Genomic DNA, 27,432 nt, shown 5'->3' on the forward strand with positions numbered 1-27,432 from the left:
GTGCGTAGTGCAGAGTGCGTAGTGCAGAGTGCGTAGTGCAGAGGCGTAGTGCAGAGGCGTAGTGCAGAGGCGTAGTGCGTAGTGCAGAGGCGTAGTGCAGAGGCGTAGTGCAGAGGCGTAGTGCGTAGTGCAGAGTGCGTAGTGCAGAGTGCGTAGTGCAGAGTGCGTAGTGCAGAGTGCGTAGTGCAGAGTGCGTAGTGCAGAGGCGTAGTGCAGAGGCGTAGTGCGTAGTGCAGAGGCATAGTGCAGAGTGCAGAGGCGTAGTGCAGAGTGCAGAGGCGTAGTGCAGAGGCGTAGTGCGTAGTGCAGAGGCGTAGTGCGTAGTGCAGAGTGCAGAGGCGTGCGTAGTGCAAAGGCGTAGTGCAGAGGCGTAGTGCGTAGTGCAGAGGCGTAGTGCAGAGGCGTAGTGCAGAGGCGTGCGTAGTGCAGAGGCGTAGTGCGTAGTGCAGAGGCGTAGTGCATAGGCGTAGTGCAGAGGCGTAGTGCAGAGGCGTAGTGCGTAGTGCAGAGGCGTAGTGCGTAGTGCAGAGGCGTAGTGCAGAGGCGTAGTGCGTAGTGCATAGGCGTAGTGCAGAGGCGTAGTGCGTAGTGCAGAGGCGTAGTGCAGAGGCGTAGTGCAGAGTGCGTAGTGCAGAGTGCGTAGTGCAGAGTGCGTAGTGCAGAGGCGTAGTGCATAGGCGTAGTGCATAGGCGTAGTGCATAGGCGTAGTGCATAGGCGTAGTGCATAGGCGTAGTGCAGAGGCGTAGTGCATAGGCGTAGTGCATAGGCGTAGTGCATAGGCGTAGTGCAGAGGCGTAGTGCAGAGGCGTAGTGCAGAGGCGTAGTGCGTAGTGCAGAGGCGTAGTGCGTAGTGCAGAGGCGTAGTGCAGAGGCGTAGTGCGTAGTGCAGAGGCGTAGTGCAGAGTGCGTAGTGCAGAGGCGTAGTGCGTAGTGCAGAGGCGTAGTGCAGAGGCGTAGTGCGTAGTGCAGAGGCGTGAGGCGTAGTGCAGAGTGCGTAGTGCAGAGGCGTAGTGCGTAGTGCAGAGGCGTAGTGCAGAGGCGTAGTGCAGAGGCGTAGTGCGTAGTGCAGAGGCATAGTGCAGAGTGCGTAGTGCAGAGGCGTAGTGCGGAGGCATAGTGCGTAGTGCAGAGGCGTAGTGCAGAGGCGTAGTGCGTAGTGCAGAGGCGTAGTGCAGAGGCGTAGTGCAGAGGCGTATTGCGTAGTGCAGAGGCGTAGTGCGTAGTGCAGAGGCGTAGTGCGTAGTGCAGAGTGCGTAGTGCAGAGGCGTAGTGCAGAGGCGTAGTGCGTAGTGCAGAGGCGTAGTGCATAGTGCAGAGGCATAGTGCAGAGTGCGTAGTGCAGAGGCGTAGTGCGTAGTGCAGAGGCGTAGTGCAGAGGCGTAGTGCAGAGGCGTAGTGCGTAGTGCAGAGGCATAGTGCAGAGTGCGTAGTGCAGAGGCGTAGTGCGGAGGCGTAGTGCGTAGTGCAGAGGCGTAGTGCAGAGGCGTAGTGCGTAGTGCAGAGGCGTAGTGCAGAGGCGTAGTGCAGAGGCGTATTGCGTAGTGCAGAGGCGTAGTGCGTAGTGCAGAGGCGTAGTGCGTAGTGCAGAGTGCGTAGTGCAGAGGCGTAGTGCAGAGGCGTAGTGCATAGTGCAGAGGCGTAGTGCATAGTGCAGAGGTGTAGTGCAAAGGCGTAGTGCGTAGTGCAGAGGCATAGTGCGTAGTGCAGAGGCGTAGTGCAGAGTGCAGAGGTGTAGTGCAGAGACGTAGTGCAGAGTGCAGAGGCGTAGTGCAGAGGCGTAGTGCAGCGGCATAGTGTGTAGTGCGTAGTACAGAGGCGTAGTGCGTAGTGTGTAGTGCGTAGTACAGAGGCGTAGTGCGTAGTACAGAGGCGTAGTGCGTAGTGCAGAGGTGTAGTGCAGAGGTGTAGTGCAGAGGCGTAGTGCGTAGTGCAGAGGCGTAGTGCGTAGTGCAGAGGTGTAGTGCAGAGGCGTAGTGCGTAGTGCAGAGGCGTAGTGCGTAGTGCAGAGGCGTAGTGCGTAGTGCAGAGGCGTAGTGCGTAGTGCAGAGGCGTAGTGCAGAGTGCAGAGGCGTAGTGCAGAGTGCAGAGGCGTAGTGCAGAGGCGTAGTGCAGAGGCGTAGTGCAGAGGCGTAGTGCAGAGGCGTAGTGCAGAGGCGTAGTGCAGAGGCGTAGTGCAGAGGCGTAGTGCAGAGGCGTAGTGCAGAGGCGTAGTGCAGAGGCGTAGTGCAGAGGCGTAGTGCAGAGTGCGTAGTGCAGAGGCGTAGTGTGTAGTGCAGAGACGTAGTGCAGAGGCGTAGTGCAGAGGCGTAGTGCGTAGTGCAGAGGCGTAGTGCGTAGTGCAGAGGCGTAGTGCGTAGTGCAGAGGCGTAGTGCAGAGTGCGTAGTGCGTAGTGCAGAGGCGTAGTGCATAGTGCAGAGGCATAGTGCAGAGGCGTAGTGCAGAGGTGTAGTGCGTAGTGCAGAGGCGTAGTGCGTAGTGCAGAGGCGTAGTGCAGAGTGCAGAGGTGTAGTGCAGAGGTGTAGTGCAGAGGTGTAGTGCAGAGGTGTAGTGCGTAGTGTGTAGTGCGTAGTACAGAGGCGTAGTGCGTAGTGTGTAGTGCGTAGTACAGAGGCGTAGTGCGTAGTGCAGAGGCGTAGTGCAGAGGCGTAGTGCAGAGGCGTAGTGCAGAGGCGTAGTGCGTAGTGCAGAGGCGTAGTGCGTAGTGCAGAGTGCGTAGTGCAGAGGCGTAGTGCGTAGTGCAGAGGCGTAGTGCAGAGGCGTAGTGCAGAGGCGTAGTGCGTAGTGCAGAGGCGTAGTGCAGAGGCGTAGTGCGTAGTGCAGAGGCGTAGTGCGTAGTGCAGAGGCGTAGTGCAGAGGCGTAGTGCAGAGGCGTAGTGCATAGTGCAGAGTGCAGAGGCAGAGTGCAGAGGCGTAGTGCAGAGGTGTAGTGCAGAGTGCAGAGGTGTAGTGCAGAGTGCAGAGGTGTAGTGCAGAGGCGTAGTGCGTAGTGCAGAGGCGTAGTGCGTAGTGCAGAGGCGTAGTGCGTAGTGCAGAGGCGTAGTGCGTAGTGCAGAGGCGTAGTGCAGAGGCGTAGTGCGTAGTGCAGAGGCGTAGTGCGTAGTGCAGAGGCGTAGTGCGTAGTGCAGAGGCGTAGTGCAGAGGCGTAGTGCAGAGTGCAGAGGCGTAGTGCAGAGTGCAGAGGCGTAGTGCGTAGTGCAGAGGCGTAGTGCGTAGTGCAGAGGCGTAGTGCGTAGTGCAGAGGCGTAGTGCAGAGGCGTAGTGCAGAGGCGTAGTGCAGAGGCGTAGTGCAGAGTGCAGAGGCGTAGTGCAGAGGCGTAGTGCAGAGGCGTAGTGCAGAGGCGTAGTGCAGAGGCGTAGTGCGTAGTGCAGAGGCGTTGTGCAGAGGCGTAGTGCGTAGGTGTAGTGCAGAGTGCAGAGGCGTAGTGCATAGTGCAGAGGTGTAGTGCGTAGTGCAGAGGTGTAGTGCAGAGGCGTAGTGCAGAGGCATAGTGCGTAGTGCAGAGGCGTAGTGCAGAGTGCAGAGGCGTAGTGCAGAGTCGTAGTGCAGAGTGCAGAGGCGTAGTGCAGAGGCGTAGTGCAGAGGCGTAGTGCAGAGGCGTAGTGCAGAGGCGTAGTGCAGAGGCGTAGTGCAGAGGCGTAGTGCAGAGGCGTAGTGCATAGTGCAGAGGCGTAGTGCGTAGTGCAGAGGCGTAGTGCAGAGGCGTAGTGCAGAGGCGTAGTGCATAGTGCGTAGTGCGTAGTGCAGAGGCGTAGTGCAGAGGCGTAGTGCAGAGGCGTAGTGCAGAGTGCAGAGGCGTAGTGCAGAGGCGTAGTGCGTAGTGCAGAGGCGTAGTGCGTAGTGCAGAGGCGTAGTGCAGAGGCGTAGTGCAGAGGCGTAGTGCAGAGGCGTAGTGCGTAGTGCAGAGGCGTAGTGCGTAGTGCAGAGGCGTAGTGCGTAGTGTAGAGGCGTAGTGCGTAGTGCAGAGGCGTAGTGCGTAGTGCAGAGGCGTAGTGCGTAGTGCAGAGGCGTAGTGCAGAGGCGTAGTGCAGAGGCGTAGTGCAGAGTGCGTAGTGCAGAGTGCGTAGTGCAGAGTGCGTAGTGCAGAGTGCGTAGTGCAGAGTGCGTAGTGCAGAGTGCGTAGTGCAGAGTGCGTAGTGCAGAGTGCGTAGTGCAGAGTGCAGAGGCGTAGTGCGTAGTGCAGAGGCGTTGTGCAGAGGCGTAGTGCGTAGGCGTAGTGCGTAGTGCAGAGGCGTAGTGCAGAGGCGTAGTGCGTAGTGCAGAGGCGTAGTGCGTAGTGCAGAGGCGTAGTGCGTAGTGCAGAGGCGTAGTGCGTAGCGTAGTGCGTAGTGCAGAGGCGTAGTGCGTAGTGCAGAGGCGTAGTGCAGAGGCGTAGTGCAGAGTGCAGAGGCGTAGTGCAGAAGCGTAGTGCGTAGTGCAGAGGCGTAGTGCGTAGTGCAGAGGCGTAGTGCAGAGGCGTAGTGCAGAGTGCAGAGGCGTAGTGCAGAGTGCAGAGGCGTAGTGCAGAGGCGTAGTGCGTAGTGCAGAGGCGTAGTGCAGAGGCGTAGTGCAGAGGCGTAGTGCAGAGGCGTTGTGCAGAGGCGTAGTGCGTTGTGCAGAGGCGTAGTGCGTTGTGCAGAGGCATAGTGCGTAGTGCAGAGGCGTAGTGCATAGTGGAGAGGCGTAGTGGAGAGGCGTAGTGCCTGCGTAGTGCAGAGGCGTAGTGCAGAGTGCTTGCTGCAGAGGCGTAGTGCGTAGTGCAGAGGCGTAGTGCAGAGGCGTAGTGCAGAGGCGTAGTGCGTAGTGCAGAGTGCAGAGGCGTAGTGCGTAGTGCAGAGGCGTAGTGCAGAGGCGTAGTGCGTAGTGCAGAGTGCAGAGGCGTAGTGCAGAGTGCAGAGGCGTAGTGCAGAGGCGTAGTGCGTAGTGCAGAGGCGTAGTGCAGAGTGCAGAGGCGTAGTGCAGAGGCATAGTGCAGAGGCAGAGTGCAGAGGCGCAGTGCAGAGTGCAGAGGCGTAGTGCGTAGTGCAGAGGCGTAGTGCAGAGGCGTAGTGCGTAGTGCAGAGGCGTAGTGCGTAGTGCAGAGGCGTAGTGCGTAGTGCAGAGTGCAGAGGCGTAGTGCAGAGGGGTAGTGCGTAGTGCAGAGGCGTAGTGTGTAGTGCAGAGGCGTAGTGCAGAGGCGTGGTGCGTAGTGCAGAGGCGTGGTGCGTAGTGCAGAGGCGTGGTGCGTAGTGCAGAGGCGTGGTGCGTAGTGCAGAGGCGTGGTGCGTAGTGCAGAGGCGTAGTGCAGAGGCGTAGTGCAGAGGCGTAGTGCAGAGGCGTAGTGCAGAGGCGTAGTGCAGAGGCGTAGTGCGTAGTGCAGAGGCGTGGTGCGTAGTGCAGAGTGAAGCCAATGCATATCTACAGGCTAGCGATGACAGTGCATATCTACAGGCTAGTGAAGCTAATGCATATCTACAGGCTAGCAATGACAGAGCATATCTACAGGCTAGTGAAGCCAATGCATATCTACAGGCTAGCAATGACAGTGCATATCTACAGGCTTTTGAAGCCAATGCATATCTACAGGCTAGCGATGACAGTGCATATCTACAGGCTCGCGATGACAGTGCATATCTACAGGCTAGCGATGACAGAGCATATCTACAGGCTAGCGATGACAGTGCATAACTACAGGCTAGTGAAGCCAATGCATATCTACAGGCTAGCGATGACAGTGCATATCTACAGGCTAGCGAAGCCAATGCATATCTACAGGCTAGCGATGACAGTGCATATCTACAGGCTAGCGATGACATTGCATATCTACAGGCTCGCGATGACAGTGCATTTCTACAGGCTAGCGATGACAGTGCATTTCTACAGGCTAGCGATGACAGTGCATATCTACAGGCTAGCGATGACAGTGCATATCTACAGGCTAGCGATGACAGTGCATATCTACAGGCTAGCGATGACAGTGCATATCTACAGGCTAGCGATGACCGTGCATATCTACAGGCTAGCGATGACAGTGCATATCTACAGGCTTTTGAAGCCAATGCATATCTACAGGCTAGCGATGACAGTGCATATCTACAGGCTAGCGATGACAGTGCATATCTACAGGCTAGCGATGACAGTGCATATCTACAGGCTAGCGATGACAGAGCATATCTACAGGCTAGTGAAGCCAATGCATATCTACAGGCTAGCAATGACAGTGCATATCTACAGGCTTTTGAAGCCAATGCATATCTACAGGCTAGCGATGACAGTGCATATCTACAGGCTCGCGATGACAGTGCATATCTACAGGCTAGCGATGACAGAGCATATCTACAGGCTAGCGATGACAGTGCATAACTACAGGCTAGTGAAGCCAATGCATATCTACAGGCTAGCGATGACAGTGCATATCTACAGGCTAGCGAAGCCAATGCATATCTACAGGCTAGCGATGACAGTGCATATCTACAGGCTAGCGATGACATTGCATATCTACAGGCTCGCGATGACAGTGCATTTCTACAGGCTAGCGATGACAGTGCATTTCTACAGGCTAGCGATGACAGTGCATATCTACAGGCTAGCGATGACAGTGCATATCTACAGGCTAGCGATGACAGTGCATATCTACAGGCTAGCGATGACAGTGCATATCTACAGGCTAGCGATGACCGTGCATATCTACAGGCTAGCGATGACAGTGCATATCTACAGGCTTTTGAAGCCAATGCATATCTACAGGCTAGCGATGACAGTGCATATCTACAGGCTAGCGAAGCCAATGCATATCTACAGGCTAGCGAAGCCAATGCATATCTACAGGCTAGCGATGACAGAGCATATCTACAGGCTAGCGATGACAGAGCATATCTACAGGCTAGCGATGACATGGCATATCTACTGACTAGCGATGATGGTGCATATCTACAGGCTAGTGAAGCCAATGCATATCTACAGGCTAGCGATGACAGTGCATATCTACATGCTAGCGATGACCGAGCATATCTACAGGCTAGCGATGACAGTGCATATCTACAGGCTAGCGATGATAATGCATATCTACAGGCTAGCGACGACAGCGCATATCTACAGGATAGCAATGACAGCGCATATCTACAGGCTAGCGATGACAGTGCATATCTACAGGCTAGCGATGACGGTGCATACCTACAGGCTAGTGAAGCCAATGCATATCTAGCTAGGCTAGCGATGACAGTGCATATCTACAGGCTAGCGATGACAGAGCATATCTACAGGCTAGCGATGACAGCGCATATCTACAGGCTAGCGATGACAGCGCATATCTACAGGCTAGCGATGACAGTGCATAACTACAGGCTAGTGAAGCAAATGCATATTTACAGGTTAGCAATGACAGTGCATATCTACAGGCTAGCGATGACGGTGCATATCTACAGGCTAGTGAAGCCAATGCATATCTACAGGCTAGCAATGACAGTGCATATCTACAGGATAGCAATGACAGTGCATATCTACAGGCTAGCGATGACGGTGCATACCCACAGGCTAGTGACGCCAATGCATATCTACAGGCTAGCGATGACAGTGCATATCTACAGGCTAGCGATGACAGTGCATAGACTCACAAGGAGACCACAGGCAGCTGAGGTGCAATCTTCTCCCACTCACAAGAACGACATCACAGGCAGCAGCAGTGCAAGCTTCTTACACTCACAAGGAGACCACAGGCAGCAGAGGTGCAAGCTTCTCACACTCACAAGAAGGACATCACAGGCAAGTGGTGCAATATTCGCACACTCACAAGGAGATTACTGGCAGTACACACCACATGAACACACTCCATAACACATAGCAACAATACATTGGCATTTACAATGCCATTAGCTCAAACTCAAATCCGAGCCCGATTGCATTTCTAATGCTTGTTTACTTTTTCCTTTGATTTTATGTTGTTTTCTGTTCTTTCTAATGCAATAAATATGTTCATGGTCTCAAAAGAAGTAGGGCTGCAACTACTCCACCTTTGCATGCAAAAAAGAATTTCTCTCTCTCTCAAACATAAAGGCCAACTGATATGCAGTTTTACTGATAAAACTAAGTACGGTACACATGGTAGTGTTTTAAAGCGGGTTTCTGCAAATATTTATCGTTTGCACTTCACCAAGTAAGGTGTTCTTATTTGTTTAATCCTATTAAACTCTTTTTATCCTTTACACTTCTGAATGACAAAAATTGTGCTTTTTTAATTGCTGATACATTTTTAATTATTTGTATTGTTCAATTTTCAAGCTTGTTAAATGCTGGGTGCTCGAATAAACGGACATCCTACTGCCTTTTGGTTCACAACGGTTGACAAACACTTCACTTAACCAAATCCTCCAACTGCAGTAAGAGAAAGGAAAGGGCCAGGATAAGAAAGCAGCAGTTTGTAAAAAGACATATTTTGATATTTGACCTGTGTTTTGGAACAGATAGCAAATATATCAATATCAAATTTTGAGCATCTTTCATGCTCTTTCACTTTCTGAATAAACAGAACACCTTTTATTTCCCAGCACAAGCTCACTCGCCCGAAGGTACCAGTATGCCCTAAAAATAGAACGCCCTAAAAAAATCTGACTTGCGATACCGAGTGGGCGAGTAGATTTTTCGAGGCCAGGATTGCCCAACCTCCGATTTTCATCCTTTCTTATGCAACATGATTGCAAACCTCTGCCCTTTTTTTTGTCACTCCTCTTACAGTTCCCAGAGCGATATAAAGAATACTCCTTTTTAAGGATCATCTTTATCACTTGTAACTAGTGGATGGAAGAAAAAGGTTGAGCAGTTTAAAACAAATCAAACTTGGACCCTGGGGCAGAATCTAACTATATTCTCATCGTATTTCTATCTAAAATTGGTGAGCCGTTCTGGGTCACCGGCTTTCGAAACGCCTTGAAGTGCACCAGTTAGTAAATGCTAACCAGCCTGGTCTAGGAACCAAGTCTGCCACTGTGGCTGAATTGAATGGTGTCAGACAAGATTACAGTGGCCTGCTTCGTCTTGCTGTTGTAGGTGTGTCTCTCTGTTCACGCCAAACGAGGTTCTTGAAGAAAAACTTTCTTTTTATTCCATGCCACTTGAAGAAACCTTGTGTTGTTAATGCTACCATAATTTGTAGATTGAACTATGCCAAGCTTGCTATGTTGGACTTTCCGAGTCCGCCATGTACAAGCTTCAAGGTGTTCAGATTATTGTAGTGTGACCAATCAGGAAATGTAATTGGTTCTCTGAGGCTTATCGTAAGCTGCACTAGTTGCCGTTTTTTTTAGAAGGATCCATAAAGCACTCTACTTTGCCCACATAGCCCTTTATGAAACAGACCCAGGCTGCGTACGTGATTGCTCCTAAGACAAAATGATCCCTTTATTTGGCTCTTCCCTCTTGCTATCAGACCACCAATATAGACCGGCGTGGTGGGCGGGAGTGCCTTCTCTATTGATGCTTTCTATATTTGGAATGCACCTGTCTTGGCCCATGCAAAGCAGAACCATTCCACGTTTAGAAAGGCTGTCTAAACGAATGTGTTTTATTGATTGTTTTTCTATCTTTTCTGATGATGTTGTTGTTCAGTTCATCTTTAAGACATGTGTGCTCTTTATAAGTAAGAACTCGACTCCTATCTTGAATTTCAGTATTTTTAGTGCATGCCCTCAAGCCTTTAAACGCAAAGGGGGTGGCAATTTTTTAAGAAATCAAGCAGAAATGATAGTGATGAATCATTGTCACCTGAGAGATAACTCAGTGTGTGATGCCTAACCTATGGGTAGACAGAGCTACCTCAGATATGGGGATCCGTAGCATATAACTTATGTCTAACCAGAAACATACATCTGCTGCCTAAAGGAAGCGTATCCATCATCAGTTTCTCAGAGTCCATTGTAAGGGAGATGTATAATTTGCTTCCATGTATGCCTTGTGTGGATTTTTTTTGTGACGGTATGTATGAAAAGGCAGCACACCAGCCCTCTTCTTGTTTAGGCATTGCATTGCAGTACCCTGCCTCTTCAAAATGATGCCGTTTGACAGCAAACTGCGTGTAAAACCTTATTCTGCTGTCAAACTAAGCCTGTCAAAAGCAGCATAACTCTGATATTGTGTATAATAGGTTACCAAGGCAAAAACTTAGCACAAGGAAAACACTACTTTGTGCACTACTTGTTTTAGTGTTACAATGACCAACTGGTAGCCAGCCATGTTATCTGCCTGGTGTCTCTTGTGCCTCATTCAAGGCTGTCCCTGATAAGAAGTATAGACATTAGATGAATATGGTCAGTCATCTCGAACACATTTTGGAGAAATGTGTTAGTTATGTTGCATTTTATAATGCACATTGACCTTGCAGGAGTAAAAACATTAATATTTTCTTAGATTTGACATTTTATCTACTGACTGCTTCAGAACTGAATTTAAAGCGCCGTTATTGTTTTAAAAGTACAGGGGAGGGTCTCCTTTATACACAAGTTCTCTATTCAGCAAGAGCGAGGATTCTGCTAATCTGTTGGGCCACCTCCTGACTGGAGATGACCCTCAAACCCAAGAGGAAAAATCAGCAGTGAAAGATTCGAGGTGCAGACATTAAAGTTAAAACTGTAAAATGAGTAGTTACATATAACGAGCTGGATCGGTTGTAGTGTTCAAGTATTAAGGAATTTGTTGAACTACATAAGGGTATTGGTTAGAAATCATAGTTTACAGGTAAAATGGGTAATATCCTAAACAATTTTGACTAGTTTGAGTTGAATGTAAATCTTATCATACTTACATTGCCTTCCATTGAGCATCATGGCGTGCAAGTCAGATCTCAACCAACATATGCTTTGCCCCACGTTATGCTCGCGGGACTTGGGTTTTTCAAGTCTCTGGGGGTCATTTTATGATTGTTAAGGTTGTGTAGAGGGGAGTTAGTCCTGATTGATATCTATTGTTTTACAGATGCTAATACTGAGAGCTCCTGTTATAGCATATTCTATTAAAATGCACCATCTCTGTTTATGTTGGCATAACATCTTTGTAGGACATTGCCTATAAGCCATATATGCTTTATGTTCTGGAGCTTAAAGGAATACTTGTGTTCTTTGCATGCCAGAACAAAATTCGCTGCAAAGTTATTTCAATGCAACCTTTTTGACCAGTTCTTTAAACTTGGTGGATATAGCTCTGTCATCTCATATGAAAACTGCTCAATATGGGGTGCTAACAACAACTATTCATTTTGATTTAGAAAAGACAGATTCCTGGCAGAATTGTTAACGTGTGGAAATACTGCCATCCTATTGGCACTCACTTATTCAGTTTCAGGAGAAATGTAAGCTGCATTAGGAAGCAAACCAGAGACTTGCCAGCCATGTATCCCAATTTATTTATTTATTTGTGTATTTTGTAAAGCGCGCAGCTACCCCAACGGGGTGTCCCGGCGCTAATAGATCAGAGAGCGAAAAGTCCTAGGTGGAAATTAAGAGCCAAAAAGAAAAGTCTTGAGAGATTTAAGGAATTCGAGCTCAGACCTACTTAAACAAAGTGAGAGCGGAAGATTATTCCAACACTGTGTAGCGCACGCCTCAAAAGTTTTACCTCCAGATCGAGATCTTCTAAATCTGGAGGTAACTAACAACAGTTGTGAATTGGACCGGAGAGTTCTAGAATTGCAATAGGGGCGCAGACTGGACATAAGATGAGCAGGTGCTTTGCCCTTGGTGGTACGGTAGGCCAGCGTCAAGGCTTTGAACTCTATTATTTTCGGGATCGGGAGCCAGTGTAGTTTACGGAGGTAAGGGGATATATGTTGCCTAGGATCACGTTCAGGCTCCTCACCCACGCACACAAGTCTCTCCACGACCTGGGCCCCAAGTACCTCAACGACCGCCTGACCTTCTACACGCCCACCCGCCAGCTACGGTCTGCTAGCCTCGCCCTCGCCGCCGTACCACGCATCCGAAGAGCCACCGCCGGAGGCAGATCCTTCTCCTACCTGGCGGCCAAGACATGGAACTCCCTCCCCATCCACCTTCGGCTGACCCAGGACCACCTCTCCTTCAGGAGACCACTCAAGACCTGGCTGTTCGAGTAGTAGCGGACCCCTTCCCCCAAGCGCCTTGAGACCCTTCCGGGTGAGTAGCGCGCTATACAAGTGTTATGATTGATTGATTGATAGGTGGAATGCGCTCCACCAAACGTGCCGCAGCATTTTGCACTGTCTGAAGTCTATGACACAGACCTGCTGTCAGACCCAGATAAAGACCGTTAGCATAGTCAAGATGCGAGGTAATAAGGGCATGGACTATGGTTTTACGGTTATCACAGGGCAGGTAATTTACAATCTTTTATGATTTTAATTTTGGAGAAGCTGGCAGCTGCGACTGTTTGAACATGGGATCCAAAAGATAGACGATAGTCCCAACGAACCCCCAGATTTCTAACCGATTCCTTGGGGTCAGGAGCCTGGCTTAGATCTTCCGGCCAATTGTTGCAAAATATTTTTTTTCTCTTTTAGGCGCAACCTCACTCCCACCGCACTCAGGATCACAGTTCCTATTTTTATGCACTTCAATCTGGATGGCCTGCAAAATACTTAGTAGGAGACTATCATTGAGGCCTCTTCTGCAGTACAGCCCAGCACAAGTTAGCTACAGAGCTGTGTCTGTCCTGGAAGATGCAGCAAACCCGGGCTAGGACACTCCCCCAAACCCCCAGGTGAAGTTCAACTCTTACATGGGTGTAGATTCCATCAAGGAATGTCTACCGTTTCAAGCTACATGTCACACTTTCTTTTTTTATAAGTGCTAAACTCACTACAGTGACTGTATGCCCACAAGGATGTTTGACACGTGACGCGGCTAGTATGTCATTAGAGATAAAAAAAGACTATGCCAGTGCGCGAGCACACCATCCATGTTTTGCTTCTTCAACATAAACCTGCTGGCCCCAATGCCTTGGGTCCTTTTGACTAACCCACAGGTGATTCAATAATGGTGTCCCTGAGTTAATCAACAGTGGTAGACATGTTTGTGTATTGTAAAAGAGGTCAATTTGCAAGGCAGTATAAGACGGGGAGAAGAACAATGAAAACCAACAGATGGTTTGAAACAAGGATTAATGTGTCGAGACAAGAATACTGAAGGCCAACAGGCAGTTTGGATAAGGATTTGTGAGTCGGACTGGTTCCCGGAATCGACTTTACCTCAAGGATAGAGGGGTTATATGATACGTGGCAGTACGAAGGGCAAGAGTTTTCTGTTCGTCAGGCTGCCTGAGTGAGGGCAACACAAAATGGCGGTGTAACGCAAAATGGAGTCGGGACCGAATTTCCTCAGACCCTCCTTTTGCCATTACGCAGGCAACACATAAACTCTCTTTACTCTGAGTCTGTCAATAGCCATAATGTCTTTAAGCTGTTGTTGCAACATCATTTGTATGTTTTCTGCTGCCTGCGGAATAGGTCTTGGCACACACATGGTGGCACAAAAGCCACAAATGGCGGGACCACATTGTAGGCAGAGGCAACATGAAAAGACAAAGGCTAAAATCATTCCAATGAAAGTTAATATTTTCCATCCCCATGTGGACAGGAATCCCCAAAACCATCCCATCAGAGACCAACTTCCTTCGTCCTGGTGGATGGACTCAGCAATGTGGTGTAGTTTAGAGATGGCTTGGTATACTGTAGGTGTGTTATCAGGTATGTAAACACAGCAACTGGATCCAATCAATTTACAGACTCCACCACGGTCTGCAAAAATGATGTCGAACACCATTCTGTTTTGTAATGTCATAAGGCGATCCGCCTGAAGCTCGGCGGTTATGTTACTCAGGGCTCCTACAGTTTGGGAAGAATCCTTTAAGGAGTCGCCTCCCTCTTGTCCTGCTGTGTCTTTTTGATCAAAGACATCTCTCTTGTACTTATTTTTATGATGTCCTGAAGGAGCGGTATATGTTGGGGGAGGAGAAAAGCCATATAACAAGTTCCTGAGAAATCAGCTGGTAGCCATGTATAAGCTGTATCATGGCAAACAAAATATGTTCCCTGAGATGCTACCAATGGTGGAGAAGTTTGGGATGCATAGGTATATGTAATGTTACAGGTGCTCTTTCCCAATTGGGCCTTAAGACTCTGATCATTTCCTTGGAGGCATAGTGACCTTGGTGGGTACAGTATATATAGGTGGAGATCTTTTCTTTTTGGCTCTGTCTGTAAGACTTGTGACGTAGTGTGTCACGTTCCAATCAATGTATGCTTGTCGTTCGTCAGTGGGGAATTCATTAAAATTGTTGTAGTGTTTGACATAGCCACTATTCCTTTTATTAGCTCGTCATGACTAACGTCAACTCCATCCCTATATGGACTGATAGGATGTCGATGCTGGTTCTCATAGGCATTGGCAAACATAGAGGTGTAAGCCCAAGCAGATCCTTTTAGGGAGCAGGGGAGAACTAAATATGGCATTCCTTTATCTGTATTATGGGGTAAAAGTCCACAAACCCAACAGTCGGTGGTATTGATGCTGGTGTAAAAGTTGAATAAATGAATTGTTGAGATATTCCATTCTCCTAATTTGCTCAGGCTTCGGTAGTGTACGAAATTGGTGTGGGGAGGCAGTAGTGCGGAAAGGTATGGGCTGGGAGGTAGATATGTTTGTGTTGAATAACGTTAACAATCCAACCCACACATGCTAATATAATACATAAAGAAATTAAAATACACAATGGTATACCACATCTGGTATATAATAATTTGCAACACTTTATATTCTTTTCATTTATTTTTTCTAATATAGCAGAATCCATCTTCTAAATGTCGTTCGTGGCAGTCTTCCTTCTTCACTTAGCCGTGGTTATCAGCCGTCCTATGACACTGCAAGTCCCGCAGACCTATTGTCACTACTCGGGTCACTAACTAAGGCTCTTACCACGACCCTGCAATCTAATTAGATGGTCAATATCACAAAAACCACAAAATAGATCTCTTAATTGTTCTTAGTTTCTCTAGATCTCAAGTTGTATCTGGTTTTGTTCGGCACAGTCTGATTTTGGAAAAGTGTCTCTGAATTAGTTGTGTTCAACCTCGGATGTGATGGGACAGCTTCCTGCAAGACCTTATCATCTTCTTTTTCAGACTGGGTCCAATACAGGTGTGCATCGCTAAAAGGTACAAATCGAGGAATCCTTTCGCTTTCAAAATCACCAATACCTTCAAGGACCCACTGGTCATAAGGCAAAGGTACCTTTTTACAATGCACACCGTGAATCCAGTTCTTTTTGCCGACCACCTTTACAGCTGTACGCGTTGTCAGTAGGACCTGACAAGGCTTTCTCCAGCGTGGTTCCAAATTCTTTGATCGCTGAAAATTTTTCACACACACCCAGTCCCCTGGGTGTATGTCATGTCCAGGATCAGTTGAAGCCTGAGGCAAGGCGTCTTGTACCTGTTGGTGAAGGACACGCAATTTAGTGGTGAGGTCATGTAAATAATCAATTAACAATGGGTACTCTGTCAGAATATTTCTTTGGCCTTGGGACTCCCCAAATATTTGCTGGGCGTCCAAACACAACCTCGTAGGGACTAAGTCCCATACGGGAATGAACAGTTGTTCGAGTGGACAATAGTGCTAAGGGTAAAACATCGGGCCAGGCAAGACCCGTGCTGGCCTGTATTTTTGCTAGCTTAAGTTTAAGAGTACCATTATAACATTCCACTAAACCTGCTGACGGAGGGTGATTTGCTGCATGAAATATTCATCTTATTCCAAGACCTGCACATACTTTCTGCATTATCTGACCTACGAATTCGCTTCCGTTATCGCTCCAGAGGATTCGGGGCAAGCCGAACCTCGGGGAAAAACTCCTTTAAAATAATTTTTGGGGCTGTGGATAGAGCAGTATTGTCCTTTAGGGTTAGGCCTCTATCCATCTAGAAAAGGCACACACCACCACAAGGACGTACTTAAGGTTATTACATCGCTCCATGTGAATATAATCTATTTGCAACACCTCAAAAGGATATGTTGGAGGAGCAAAATGACCTGCTGTGGTTGGTGTTCCTTTTCCTGGGTTATGCATCAAGCAAACAATATAGTGTTTAACTAGATTATGTGCACATTTTGGCATACCCTCATTCTGCCATACAGGAGCTAGAAGTTTACATATTCCTTTAGCACTGATGTGAGCTGGACCATGTGCCATGGTAACAACCGGAAGCACATAGGCATCTGGTAGTAACCAGCGCTGATGTTCAGACAATTCTGTCCAACACCCTGTTGTGTCTAACATTCCTATAGTTTCTCTCCACTCATTCAATTCTTTTTCTGTGGTTTCTTCCTGGATCATTTTCACATTTTCTATTGTGTCCTCGCACATTCCTCCTTGTCTGGCCCATCTAGCAGGGCCTGCAACATACATGCGGCTTGTAACTTCTCTAGCTGTTTCTTTTGGCGTTTGGTCTGCAAACGCATTTCCTTGACCCACATCATCAGTAATTTTCTTATGTGCACTACACTTGATAATTGCTATCTGAGTAGGCAAAGTAAGTGATTCGAGAAGGTCATTCACCAACTCGCCATGTTGTATCTTAGCACCATGGGAGGTGAGAAACCCTCTCTCCCTCCATAAGCGGCCAAAACTATAGGCCACTCCAAACGCGTATTGACTATCGGTGAACACATTTACTCTTTTTCCTTTAGCCAATACACAAGCTCTAGTAAGAGCTATCAATTCAGCTGCCTGGGCTGAATTCTGTCTAATGCGTGCAGTTTCTACAACTGTCTGCAAAGTCGTAACTGCATAGGCGGAGGTCGTCTCACCATTGGGGAGTTTAAAACAAGAGCCATGAACCCATAAGACTCCGTCTGGATTCAAGAGTGGAGTATCTTTTAGATCAACTCTACCTTTTGTCTCTTCTTCTGTACAGAAGAAACAATCATGTTGTTCTTGAGTATTTGTTTCTTCTGGGATCAGTATCAATGTGGCTGGGTTTAGGGTATTGCATCGTATAATATGCACATGACTAGCCAAAAGTGTCAGTTCGTACCCTGACAAACGAGCACTAGTGAGGTGTTGAGTCTTTGTCCTATTCAGAAGGATATCTACTGCATGTGGCACCATAACAATAAGGGCATTGTCCAACACCAATCCAGCAGATTGTCGAATGGATACTGCTGTGGCTCTCAAACTACTAGGTACCGCTTTGGCCACTGGGTCTAGTGTGGGCGAAAAATAAGCACATGGGCGTTGCTTGTCCCCAAATTGTTGTGTTAAAACTGACAATGCACAACCTTCTCTCTCATGGACGTAAAGTGTAAAGGGTTTACTGTAATCAGGAGCACCTAACACCGGAGCAGAACACAGGGAGGTACGTAAATCATTAAAACTCTTCTGACATTCTGCAGTCCAAGGGAGAGGTTGGGGTGTATCTTTAAGAGTGAGTGCCAATAGAGGTTTCGCTAACAGAGAAAAGTTCGGAATCCATTGTCTACAATAAGAGGTAATGCCTAGGAAGGCACGTACCTCCTTTTGTGTGCTTGGGACAGGCATTTGAGCAATTGCTTGGATACGCTCTGTAGTTAATTGTCTTCCCTCCTTTGATAAGAGATGACCTAAATAGGTAACTTTCTGTCTGCAATATTGCATCTTAGAGGGTGAAATCTTGTTGTCCAGATCAGCCAAGTGTCGTAGCAATGTAATAGTAGCTTGTTTACAAATATCTTCAGAATCAGCAGAAATCAACAGATCTACATACTGAATAAGAGTGACTCCTGAAGGTAAAGTGAGAGTATTGAGCTGTGTTTTTAAAGCTGGACTATAAATGAAAGGACTCTCACAATAGCCTTGAGGAGCGCGTGTAAATCGGAAGCTTCGAGCTCCTAAAGAGAAGCCGAAAATATCTCTACTTTCTTCGTCAATGGGGATACTGAAGAATGCATTCTTCAAATCGATTACAGAAAACCAAGTAGCAGAAGCAGGTACCGTTGTCAACAGGGCAGTGATATCTGGGACAACGGGAAATTGGGGTATCACGATCTTGTTAACCTCCCGGAGATCGATCACAAAGCGATAATCGGGGGGGTTGGGAAGATTCAGTACGTTTAAGAATAGGTATAACAGGACTATTACGTATATTCCCTCTAGTCTCTTCAATCACACCTTTCTGAATCCAATCATAAATAATAGCCAAAAGAGCTTTTTCACCATCCTTGGAAACTTTGTACTGGGGAATGCGTGGTAACTTAATGTTGGGTTTGAGGGTGACAACGTAAGGCGGGATTTGCAAAAGGCCAACATCATTAGGACCTGTAGTTCAAAGCGTAGTAGGAAGAGAATGCAATTCAGGGGGAAGTTTGTCTTTAGACAGATACACTGGGGAAATCAATTCCCTACCGAAAGTGAGGTGTACGCCAGAAGGAGAACAATGTAGGGTTGCATACAATGTTTTTAATAAATTCAGACCCAACAAATTTTCACCACAACCAGTTGTTAAAATAAATGGAGCCTCTAGATCATAAGGTCCTATCGAGATGGGAAAAGGTTGAGAAATTGGGTTTTTAACTGGGGCGCCAGAAAATCCTACGGAAATATTTGTTAAGCCAGACAAAGGTGCCCCAGGGAGTTTAGAGTTAATGATAGAACTCTTTGTTGCACCAGTGTCCAATAGGAATGGCTCTGAAACACCTAATGTAACTAGCTCAATATAAGGCCCATTCTGATCCAATGGAACTGATATGACTCCCTCGCTTTGTCTATGGCTGTCCTAGCTAGTATGAAAATCTTGACTCTCATTCTCGTTATAATAATTTTCATTGTAGTATTGAGCAGATTGAGTATTTTGCTGTTCAAAATAATTCGTGGAAATTTGAGGGGAGAGGGAACGCTGATGCTGATCATAAGATGATCTACCTCGTCCCCTACCCCTAGGCGTTGACTGATAGCCACCTCGGCCATGTGACCCAGACATATCACCAGTTCGGTGTAATAAAACCGGGCAACTATTCTTGAAGTGACCTTCCTCCTTACAATAAGCACATTGATTAGGACCCAATAGAGACCTCGGAACTGAGGTGCCGGGTTTTTAAGAACCCGGTGGTGCCAGGGGATAACACCCGAAGACCTCTGAGTTCCCCCTTGTTCCGGACCACAGAAACACTGAGTCTTCTAGTCGCAGTCAGAGATCAAGTTTATTGGCAGCAACAAGTAACAGGTGTCCTAGAAGCACGACAAACACGGGTCATGTGTTCTCAGGAGACTGTTCGTTTTTACAGAACCAGCCTTCTCCTTATATACAAAAATAATAGCTGCAAGCAAGAATTCTTGAGTTTATGATATGGCTATACACATATTTCTACAATAATACAAAAGAGCGAAGTCATGTAGGCAAGCCCGTATTTTAGACGTCCAATTCGTGATAGATTACCCAGCCAAGCCCGGAACTCCCATCAGATATCGATGAAACCCCAATAAAGGAAGGCACCTCCTAGTCATAAAACTGGCCATAAACAGGGAACAGGACAGGTGTGTGTGTGTGTAGAAAACATGATCTGTACGCGGTGAATGGTTTGTGGTATGTTGTGCATTGATGCTATCGTATTTGGCCACTGGGCGAGGAGCTGCCCAAACAGGTTTGGCTGGAGGCAAGGGAGTCAGTTGGGACAGGTCAGGGGGGAGTCAGGGAAGGTGGACGTGTCCTTTTAGATCAAGCTCGACCTTTAATTGACTTATCATGAGGGCAAGACACAAGATGGATACCGTTTACAAAATGGAGTCTGAGGGGTCGGGACGGAAACTACGATTCAGGGGTGTTAGCATACCTCGATCAGGACGCAAATGCATAGAAATGATGTCCCAATCATTATCGGTTCGTCGACACCAAATTCGTCATAGTACGTTCATGTTTCGGGACACGGGTATTGGACCTCGATACCGGGACAACTGTAGGGTCCAGAATTTCAGAACCACAGACCCTCCTTTTGCCCTCATATAAGGCAATAATTCATGTTAATCCGAGTCTAAATCTGTATGAAGGAATTCGTGGAGATGCTGCTGTAGCATCATTCTGTTGCTCAGTTCGTCCCTTGACACAGGCTTCCGTACACATGAGGTAGCACAGAGGCCACATAGTGCAGGAGCGCACTGTACACACAGGCAGAACATAAACAGAAGTGCTAAGATCATCCCAATGAAGATCAGTGTTTTCCATCCCCAGGTAGCGATCAGTTCCCAGAACCACCCTAGTAAGGACCAGTCCCCTTTTTCTACGTGAAGGGAACCAGATATCTCGTGTAGCTTAGAGATGGCCTGGTACACTGTCGGTGCATTATCAGGGATGAAAATGCAACAACTGGATTGGATCACTCTACACACACCACCACGATCGGCGAGTATGATATCTTGGGCAACTCGGTTCTGAAGGGTCATAAGTCGATCCGACTGAAGCTCGGTCGTCAAATTGCCAAGGGCTCCGGCCGTTGTAATCACGGCGGATTCAACTATCCTCGATAACTGGCGAATATTCCTGCTGTTCACCATAGGCCCCCAAAATGGCAGAAAACCCTTTGCGAAGTCAGCGAATTCCTGACCCGTGGTGTCATCTTTACTCACGACACCTCTAGCTGTCCTTGTCCGATGGTAATCTGCTCAGGCCGTGTAGGTGGGAGGCAGCAGAAACGAGATAGAGCATGTACCTGAGAAGTTAGGGGGCAACCAGGTGTAGGCTTGGTCATGGCAGACGAAATACGTGCCTTTGGCTGCTAAGAATATAGGGGAAGTTCGGGAAGCTAACACATATGTTTCCGCGCATATACTCTTTCCTAATTGTGCTTTGGGATCCCTACCAATACCTTTTACACATAAGTGACCTCGGTTGGGTACTATCCAAACTGGGCGGGATTTCTTTGCTGTCTGGCTCTTACTCGGGTAAACCCCATATTTAGTTACGTTCCAACGAGTGTACGGGGTGAGTTCATCTTTGGGAATCGTTAGATATGTGTCGAACTCCCTACTCGTATTTCTTATCCCTGCCACTAGTGCCTTGTTGTTGGAATCGCTTTCAACGGAACGTGTTGGGTATGGTTCTAGGGCGAACAGGAACATGGTCTGAAAAGCCCACAGAGAACCATAATAACTGAATGGCAGGATGAAGTATGGGATACCCTTATCCGTTGTGTGTGGCATGAGTCCACATATCCAACAGTTCGATGTGTTCATTATGGACTGGTGTTGGTGTAGGAGTTGAATAAATGAGTTGTTTACAAATTCGAGTCTTCTGGCAGACTCGTGTTCAGGTAGAGGGTGAAAGGAGTGTGTGGAGAGAGTGAGAGGAGGAGTTGGCCGAGTGTCATTTGAGAACAAGGAAACTTGAAAGACGAATAGGGTATAACCAGTCAAGAACATTGCTATGCTACACAACATAAAAATACATATTATCAAAAAACTTCTTTTGGCCAGTATCGGGCATAATTGTCTTTCAGGTTTCTGTAACAGCCTCTGAAATTGAGGAAGTGGCTGATACGGGCGCTGAGCAGAACGGGGTGGATAAGCTTGCTGCAAAAGAACTTTCCTTTTGAGGTCTTTATTTTTCTTTTCTGACTTTTCTTTCTCCTCTAAATCCCTATTATCATAATATTGAACCATCGTCAAAATTCCCGAGGGCGTTGCCACAGGCCACGCACTTTCGGACATTTTTCGCCTTGAAGATCATTCCGGCAATAAATTAGAGACAAACTTATCCACAAACAATCTTTGGCCACCTGGTGTAGCCATATCTTGTCCACTGTGATCAACAAATGATTCCTCGAAACGCGTAAAGAAATCAGACACAGACTCATCCTTCTTTTGCTTACAGGCGGACAACTTATCCCAATTAACTGCTTGTGCTGGCATTAGTCTTCATAAGTGTTATTATTCTGTTGGGCAATTCTGTAATCATTGGTTCTGGCTTAGCTCCACCTACTTTTCTTTGATCTGCTTGTAGGATAGCAGCCCAATCACCACCTAGTTAAACAGCGTGATCCCCTCTACGAATTTTATTCCATATTTCGGACGGAACTACTTGACCCATCAACATATCTATATCTGATAATGTTAGTGTGCAAAAGGACAATGTTTGTACTAATTCTTTATAATATCCTGCTGGGTTTTTACGCGGATTAGGTAATGCTTGTTTTAACGCAATAACTTCTGATCTCTTCCACGGAACATGTACCCAAACCTGTTGGAAATGAGCAAGCACAGGGGGGTTAGCCCCTGGCACAGCATCGCGCCATATTGGTTGTACCTCTCGCTTAGGATATAATTTGTCTGTTGTAACAATTCCTTCTGTCTCTGAAGTTTTACCAGATAGAAAATCTCTATATGCTACTAAATTCGATATTGCATCTTTATAATCCTGTCCAATTGCTGCTCCAGAAGCTACTTCCCTTCTTAATTTTATTAATCCCCTAGGTGGGCCATCTTGTATTTTATTCTCCCACATTTGAATCAATACCTCGCACATGAGATCAAACACATAACGCTGAGTAGATGTAGGCCATTGCATAGCTAGATCTTGAATATCGGATGACCCATACATATTACCATTTGTCATCTATTTTTGAGCCTGAGATTGGAGTAGCGTTGCTTCATGAAGATCGAGATGACTCTGACTTCTAAGAGTTCTCTTCATGATAGGGGAATTACGTACTTTATTCATGAAAGGAGTTAAAGCTGAAAAGAACCCACTATCTTTTCTTCTAACTGATTGTGGAGTAGAAGCTTGTGTCACAGTCGCAGAGGTAGAAACTAACGTTGTTACAGGAGGTATTACAACAGAACCCGCAGTAGTAACTGGGATCATAGGTTGAGGCATAGGCAGAGGTGGAGGTATAACAGGTAATATAGCAGGTACTGGTAAAGGAACCAAGGCTGGTACATAAAGCGGTGGAGCAGACAACATAAGGGACATTAAAGAATCTTTTTCATTCTCCTAATCTAATGACTAAGAAGTAGGCAGAGCTGGATAACATTTATCTACTGCCATACGATGTTGTCTATCTGAAACCTCAATCACACGATCAGTTTCATTGTTCTTAAATTGCTGGGCAGCCTGTATAACAGACATTTCTTTTTCTTTTTTATCTCTTTTTGCTTGTTTTATTTCTTTCTGTTTTGACTCCTTTCGCCAAATGCGAAATAAATCAAACATTGCCCGCCGGGCTTTTCTCTTAAATAGTCTTTCCTCTAAATTATCCAACACACATGGCTCAAAACTACCATCCTTCGGCCATTGTAAAATACCATCATTCTTAGTGTATTTTTCCCAAAGGTCGACAAAGATAATAGGGCCAGTTCCATGTTTCGAATAAACTTCATATTTTGGAGTCCCTACTGAAGGCACTGGACAAGTGTCTTCTAGTCGGGAATCTCTTCAACAACACCATCTCTTGAACTTACTGAAACCAGGCATCGTTATTTCACTGGCCTCTTACTAACATCAAGGGGTTAACCAATTTTAACACAGTACAAACTTACTCTCTCCTCGGCTTCGGTTATTGCAACAACCGAATCAAAGCAAAATCAAAAACAAAGATGTGGGAGCTACCCACAATTACTTAACTAAGTATTCTTTCACACCAACAGAGGCCCGTCTATCGTCTCAAGATGCCAGTCATCACTAACGCGAACCAAAGCAGGGCGGCGGTCAGGACAGCAGTCATCAGCAGCCGTTGGAAAGGAGAAGCCGCGTTGTAAAGACCTTCGGTCCACTTCTGACATGCAGGGGTCACTTATGTGGTGCGCGTCCTCCGGAATTTTCTCACGTAGCTCCTCACGACCCTCAGGCTTGACCATGACCTTTGACGCCGCCCTACGTTGGGTGCCAATTGAAGAACCAGGCCTTAAAGGGCCTAGCGGCGCAGGGCACGCCGAGTTCACCTGCTTCGTCGTACAGAGACACGGGACACTCTGTTAAGCGTAGACAACAGGATTTATTAGCTGCAGCTAGGCACAGTGATCCTAGAAGTACACCAATGGTATGTTCTCAGGAGACTGCCCCTTTACTCCGGGGCTCACAGTATTTTATATTCTTTTACACCTCCATAAGAGCACTCCCAATTCGCAAAATTCGGAGCAATGAGAAGATATATTTTTTGAGAAAACAAGTCGTCACATAATTAAGTTATCCTCCCCCTAGGTCATGTTTTGACTAACCCACAGGTGATTCAATAAAGGTGTCCCTGAGTTAATCAACAGTGGTAGACATGTTTGTGTATTGTAAAAGAGGTCAATTTGCAAGGCAGTATAAGACTGGGAGAAGGACAATGAAAACCAACAGATGGTTTGAAACAAGGATTAGTGTGTCGAGACAAGAATACTGAAGGCCAACAGGCAGTTTGGATAAGGATTAGTGAGTCGGACTGGTTCCCGGAATCAACTTTACCTCAAGGATAGAGGGGTTATTTGATATGTGGCAGTACGAAGGGCAAGAGTTTTCTGTTCGTCAGGCTGCCTGAGTGAGGGCAACACAAAATGGCGGTGTAACGCAAAATGGAGTCTGGACCGAATTTCCTCACTCTGGCTTGCATTGTGTGGCCCTGTGCTGTCCCAGTCCAGGTGCAGTGTGCCAAGCTAATTAACAGATGCAGATTTCCTAACCACCCCTTCCTTTTCCAGGACCTGGGTCAAGCACTCGTAATCGCCCTATTGTGTGAAGAGGCATTTGATTTGGCTGCTGGAGAGCAGGGTAATTAATTTGCCCCAGTAGAGGGGGACAAAGGTCAGGGATTTCATATTGAGGGGAGCAAGGAAAATGTGACCATTTTATATGTGCTTAAAGGATTGTAAATAGGAAGTTTGGGACTGTAATTCTACACCCATGGGTGAATGCTTATCCCTTTATTGATACGCAGCTGGACCCTGTAAACACAATTGGGATGAAACTATGCAGATTTAGCATATAATGGGTAATACAGTATAAGCACTACAAGTCTTTAGTAAGCACGTTCGATCTAAACTATGGATGCCCACTCACATTATAATGCATACCACAGGTCAGTACCACCCCTTGAAGAGTTTCTTCTGAGACACTATACCTGTGCACATATACTGGGATGTGCCAGACAGTAGTCTCCCATGCACAGCCCGCACATCTGTATGCAGTGCACACATATGTTCACATGTATTCACTGTGTACCCTAGCTGCATAGCAGTGACCTTCTCCTAAAAGGCAGACATTGGTGATTATCACTCACTCCCTTTACTATGAATTGACCGTGAGCGAGTCTCGGGTGGTGAGACTCGCTTACATGAAAAGTCCAAAATCCCTCTGGATTTTTGGGATTCACAACATGTAGTGAATTAAAAAATAATTGAGGGATTAAATGAGCTGAACCAATTTGCTACAGTAACATAAAAAAAATCATACAGAGCTTTCCCACACAGTTCAAGATGCATTCTTTGCACAAGTCCACTGTCCACCTCAATGAATAATTTGTATATAAGCTTGCAATATCTAATTTTTTCAATAGGGCTTAAAAGACTGGGTCCTGTGAAGCACAATATATTAAGAAGTAAATGGACAACATTTTAATGTGATACTGGGGGTGCGGGGACAGTATTTCATGTAATCCCTTTTAGCAGGTGTAACTACATTAATATTCTGTTTTGAACCGTGAGATAACTCATACTGATGCTTTATCAATGGCTTTAGTGTAGGAGAACAAGGGTACCCCGCACACCGAACCTGGGGTTGTAATATGTTTAAAGAGTACAGTGGTTCAAGGGTGGCCTAAATAGGTCCAAGACGAGAACATTTATATATAAATCTGTGCGTGAACCAGGGTTTTTTTCACTCATGGGGAGGAATAGTGTGTATTCTTTAGACTAGACACTTAATCAATATGGGAGCAGAATTGTAGGGCGACATGTATACTTTTTTATTTTCCTTTTTTAACATATTGATATTGCAAAAATACGTTCAGGTGCCCACATAAGTGGAAAAGGTGCGTATTGTGACTGAGTGAAAGTGAAATATAAAAACATCACACACAACACAAGGGACTCCAGACAAATATATACAATTGAAGGATTTCTGTTAGGAGGTTCGATGACGTTTCAACCTTTTAGCAGGTTAAGATCATCATCAGGACAGAGTGAGCAGTCTGAAATCTTTGTTTTGGGGATAAGACCAATGATGAAGGAGGGGAAGACTTATGCGAATTGGTCCCTCAAGTGGTTACGTTGAGCCTCAAGCCCGGGGATGGCGAATAGGTCCAAGGAGGACGGATGCTAGCATAGATGCCCGATGAATAGTAGGGAGGTTTTTGCGCAGCGGCTGCAGTAGTGAAGGCTACGCTGAGACCAGGAAGGTTATTAGAGCCCCCTGACCACGGCGATTAAATCCCGTAAAAAAACAGTACCCCCAGGGCACGTTCAGCCCTTGCTCCAGGTGCCTCGCGCAGCTGCTGCCAGCGGCCTTGATCCGATCATCACTCCAAGCACCTCGGAAAGCTGTAACTTCTGACTTTAACACACAGTCTGCAGAGACTAAGCTCGGACGATCAGCTGATCACATAATTGATTTTATTGAGACATCATATCTATACACCAGCTCCTCCTTGAATAGCCCCAATAACAGTAAGAGTCACTCCTGTCGGGTTTACAATTGCGGAATAACTCCTACAACCTGCTAATTCATACAAGTGAGCAAAAACCTCCCTACTACTCATCAGGCATCTATGCTAGCATCCGTCCTCCTTGGACTTATTCGCCATCCCTGGACTTGAGGCTCAACGTAACCACTTGAGGGACCAATTTGCATACGTCTTCCCCTCCATCATTGGTCTGATCCCCAAAACAAAGATTTCAGACTGCTCACTCTTTCCTAATGATGATCTTAGCCTACTGAAAGATCGAAATGTAGTCGACCCTCACAACAGAAATTCCTCAATTGTATATAATTGTCTGGAGTCCCTTGTGTTGTTTATGGGATGTTTTTATATTTCACTTTCACCTAGTCACAATACACACCTTTTCCACTTGTGAGCACCTGAACGTATTTTTGCAATATCAATATGATAAAAAAAAGGAAAATAAAAAGTATACATGTCGCCCTATAATTTTGCTCCCATATTGATTAAGTGTCTAGTCGATAGTATACGCACTATTGCTCCCCATGTGTGGAAAAAAAACCCGGTTCACACACAGATTTATTTATAAATGTTCTTGTCTTGAACCTATTTCGGCCACCCTTGAACCACTGTACTCTTTAAACGTATCCATGGTTTTAACTCCTGCCCCCAGTCTGATGTATTTTTTTGTTATCACTTATTAATATTTTTGTTTTAAAAAAAAAAACAAGATCTTCATTATCTGACTCTCTAGGGTTGTATTATTTCCACCACATTTAAATTACTCGTTTCTCTCTTTTCCCAAATTATTATTTTTTTTTTATGAAAGAGTAGATGCATCCAGAATCTTAATATTTTGTT

The 27,432-nt window shown here is 46.5% G+C and overlaps 1 protein-coding gene across 1 annotated transcript in view; it reads left to right on the plus strand.

Moving 5' to 3' along the window:
* Positions 1–27,432, plus strand: part of GOT1 (glutamic-oxaloacetic transaminase 1) — a 153,147-nt gene that overhangs the window by 20,025 nt on the left and 105,690 nt on the right. The gene's annotated exons all lie outside the window — the stretch shown is intronic.

Source organism: Lissotriton helveticus, chromosome 5_1 (assembly GCF_964261635.1).
Source record: "Lissotriton helveticus chromosome 5_1, aLisHel1.1, whole genome shotgun sequence".
NCBI classification, from domain to species: domain Eukaryota; kingdom Metazoa; phylum Chordata; class Amphibia; order Caudata; family Salamandridae; genus Lissotriton; species Lissotriton helveticus.